We start from the raw sequence: 3,901 nt of genomic DNA on the forward strand, positions 1-3,901 counted from the left end.
TCGCTGGTGGGTGCATGTGGGTCCGGCTCCGGTCCTCGGCCCTCCTCTTCTTTCCCTTTCTCCTTGCTGCGGCGTGGGGTCTCTGCGGCCACCAAGGGCCACGCTGCCCGCAGCAGTAGGGACGCTGCGTCCCTCTTCCCGCGCTATGAGGCCGTGAGCGGCCTTCGCTGGGTGCCTGGCGCTGCTGAGGGGACACCCTGAGACGCCCCCTCAGCAGGGGGGAGAGCGGGGAGGCGGCTGGGTTTGGGGGTGACGCTGGCTACCGGGGTTTTAAATGTCAACCCAACGTGGATATCCGGAGAAGTCGCTCTCTCTCGGCTCTGTCCGTGTGGCGCGTGGGAGCGTAGGCCTCCGGGCCCGTGACGTACGGTCCCTTTCCACGACGTTGGAGAACAAGCCGGGCCTCGAGCCTGCAGCCTGCATATTCCTACTGCTTCTCCGAGCCCTCGGGCGGTGACGGAGGAGACAAACCATGCAGGAAACAGCTCTGCCACTCAAAATGGCGCCGGGGGGAGGCATGTGCTGGGGGGACAGGGAGGAAAAAAAGAAACTCTCGAGAAACTGCTTAAAATAACATTTGCTTGACTCTTTTCAGATCCCAGGTTGGAAAGTTCAGAGTGGAGCGCTGGTGAGGAAGGGTGAGTAATACCGCACTAATAACGGGTGTTGTTGGCCGTGTGTAGTTCCACGGTTCTCTCAATACTTAAAGTTTGAGCTATTGCTTTAAATAAGCTTGAGCTGTTTAAGTGACTTACGGAATCCGAATTGGATTGGCTTTAAGTAATTCAATACCCATGCAGACTTTATTGGCATTGTTTAACAGTGAAAGTTCCGCTTAGGCGTTCCGCAGCTGCTAAGATTTTGTTGGGTTTTGGATGGATGGGGGAAAGAGGCTGATTCCTGAATCTTAGAAGAAGGGGGGGAAAAAATCCTTAAGGAAGTGGAGGTGAAGGGTATTTATTTGATTAGCTTGAGGCCTTAATTGTGCTATATGAGAATTAGGGAAGGAGAGAAACAAACTTAGTAGAAAGTCCTGAAGGCCGTGGCTTAAATGCCTGTAATCACCCTTTATTTCATGTTAATCAGTCCCAGGTGAGTTGTTACCCCCTGTGAAGAAGGGCTCATTGTTCATGTGGGTGGTGAAGCACTGGGATTGTACTGGTGGAAGGCACGTGGTAGGCGCTTGGTTAGGACTGGGAACATGTGGCCGGACCTTACCTGACTGTCATGTATCTAATGGGTTATGTGCTTATTGGCAAGTAGTAAGCTTTATTTTATATTTTTCCAAATTTTTGCAGACCCTGGTAACTGGTTGGGATGAGATGCTAACAACAGAAGAGAATCCACGTGTCTGGGGGGAGAGGGTGAGTATATCGAGAGTGCCAGCCCGAATAATTACAAATCGAGGTGACTTCTACGGTTCGGTTCATGCAGTCATGTAATCAAAATGTAGCCAGAGATCAAAACGGGCTGGAAGCAGAAGATAACCTGTTTTGGTGGGCTTTCTGTAGCATGTGCTTCACGCTGGGGACTGTATCGGAAGAAAAGGCAGGAGAGTTGCATGATTGTTACATAGCTGCTGAGTTTTGTGGTAGAATGAAGTAGGGCTGGGGCTGAGCCTGTGTGGGTGAGCTACACGTGAGGAGAGCAGATGAAACCACGGGGCTGTGTGAATTCAGCATGCCCGGGCCTAAAAGACACTGAAAAATCAAGGGCAGGGCCCTGAATGGGCTGGCCTGCCAGGAAGGAGCTGCCCTTGCGGTGTTTCCAAAGGGTGGGAGCCTGGGGTGCAACAAGGAAGTAAGAAAAAGAATCCGTGTACTCTCTCTGGACTAGTGTTGAGGTGGCCTGTGGACCAACAACTGCACCCCTCAGCGGGGCCACCCTGGCTGCCAGCTACCGGGGAAGACCCAAGGATGTTCCAGGGTGTGCTGGAGGGGGGTGGCTCAATAGGATGTGGGCAAGAGCAGTAATTTGTGCATTTGTCTGACCTGAAATAAAACCTTAAAGGATTGATTTGTAAACCTGTATCTACCTACAGTAGAGAACTAAATAAAATTTGAAATTTTTTTTTTTTTGGGCTGGTGTGCATTTCTTTGTGGGGGATCGCTTGGTTAGTCCCATAATATGAAAGAAATCCTGGATATTCCTGTTGGTGCCTCTCACTTGGAGTCAGAAGCAGGATTCCTGCGTGCTGTTGGTGTGTCCTCTGGAGCGTGATGGTGGAAGGTGCAGAAACCCATTTCAAACCCATGTTATGTGCAGTTGAAGCTGGATTAGGAGCGGGCAATATCTTAAGGGTAGTTTTGGATCATCTCATGGTGGATTTACCTTCATATTGGCTGTTAAGGAAACAGTTAATAAAAATTTGTCCCCTGGGTCTGCTGCTGTGGGGGAGGGGGTGGGTGGGAAGTCCCCTCCCTTGCAAAAGGGGAACAATGCTGATGGCATCAGCAGCTTCTGTGAAGGTTATGCTTAAAGGGTTAAAAGGCAAACAATGAGTTACCTGCTGCCACCCTCCAGCAGTTGGCTGGATATCCTGCCCCTGCCCCACCCAAAACCCAGAGGGAAAGGGTCAGGAGGTGGATGTGTATGGGCTCACCTTGCCACGGCCACAGGAAATTCAGTCTGGTTCCTGCTTCAGGAATAAAAGTGGATTTTCCACTTGAAGGGGTAGGATGATGGAAAGGTGGAGTGGTCTGTAACAACAAAGGTGAGGATGGAGGACCATCATGGGGACGATGAGCCCTAAGCAATTGGTAAACCCCCACAGGAAGCCAAATAGCGAAAGCTTTTGGCTTTATCCTAAGATAATTGTAATAATTATGAGGACCGGAAAGTTCCAAACCTGGTAATTGGACTCCTTAGAGTCACACTTGCTTCCTTCTTAGAGGAACTGGGAGTCCAGTTACTGGTGGTGTAGAACTTTCCAGTCCTCATCATTGCAACTCCAGGGAATCCAGTTGTAAGTTGTTGATGACAAAATGACACCATTTTCAAATAAACAGAATCCCAGAACCTTACTTAAAACATTTGGCACAAGCTTCCAAAAATGCCCTAAGTTCATTGGTCCCAATTCCACGTGTTAAAATTGACAAAGTAATGGTTGAGTACTGACCGCAACCAGGAAAACCTGCCGTCCAAGCGACGTTTGACCCTTCGGAATGGTCTGATTGGGTCAAACATGCTTAATGGAACTCAGTCACTCTTCAAAACCCAGCAGTCGCACACTTTCTGGTGTCGCGATGGCTCGAGGCACACGTGTTGTCCTGGCCCAACGTGGCACTGATGTCTCTAGGAGTCCTCCACCCCCATGGGCAGGAACCTCTCCCAAAGCCCTTTTTCTGTTGTAAACGAGATGCTTTAAAGGCATTCCCGCCTCATGCCATCGTTATTTCTGCCATTAGGCGTTCCCGAGCTGGAGAAGGCCATCACGGACGTCTCTGCTACAGTTGGAAGGGCTCAAAACGCCACTCGGTGCTTTGGAAAACGTGCAGTCGGAATCGGCTCGCTCTCGCAGTTGACTGCCCGGAATCGGTGGGCTTCAGGCTGCCTCCGGGCATCGCGAGGAGCGCGTGTTACCGACTGCATCGCTTTTATACAACCAATCCAAACAGATCAAATATGGGGTAAATAAGTTAAAAGAATTCATATTTTCCATCAAATAGCTCAAGAACAACCTCTGTTGGACGGCATCTCCGCTAGGGTCCTGGCTGCCAGACCTCGGAGCGTGGACCTGCCGGATTTTGTTAATGCTCTTTGTCTTGCTTCGTTAGCACCATCCAGTTAGCCTCTCCTTGTGTTAAATATCTCACATTTTAGCTGCGGATCCGTCCCCTCGCCGCTCCCCGGTGGCTACGCAGGCGGCGGCACCCCAGGGCGATGGAGTGGCACCGTGACC

General features: G+C 50.7%; 1 protein-coding gene and 1 non-coding gene across 3 annotated transcripts in view; both read left to right on the plus strand.

Annotated features, from left to right (window-relative positions):
- The window catches only part of RCC1 (regulator of chromosome condensation 1), an 11,284-nt gene continuing 7,383 nt past the window's right edge, over window positions 1–3,901 (plus strand). Inside the window, exons 1-4 of one of the 2 annotated variants that reach the window (XM_035901267.1) lie at window positions 1–16; window positions 596–638; window positions 1,299–1,364; window positions 3,408–3,629. The gene's annotated coding sequence lies outside the window, so the exon portion shown is untranslated. Of the gene's footprint in view, window positions 17–595; window positions 639–1,298; window positions 1,365–2,135; window positions 2,230–3,407; window positions 3,630–3,901 lie in introns of those variants that run through there. The other variant, XM_035901268.1, reaches the window with a different exon arrangement.
- Window positions 283–487, plus strand: LOC118453002. Its single transcript, XR_004842897.1, has one exon. It is a non-coding gene; the product is annotated as a small nucleolar RNA SNORA73 family (small nucleolar RNA).

The sequence above is a fragment of the Egretta garzetta genome, unplaced genomic scaffold, assembly GCF_000687185.1.
Source record: "Egretta garzetta isolate BGI_Z169 unplaced genomic scaffold, ASM68718v1 scaffold368, whole genome shotgun sequence".
Lineage (NCBI taxonomy): Eukaryota > Metazoa > Chordata > Aves > Pelecaniformes > Ardeidae > Egretta > Egretta garzetta.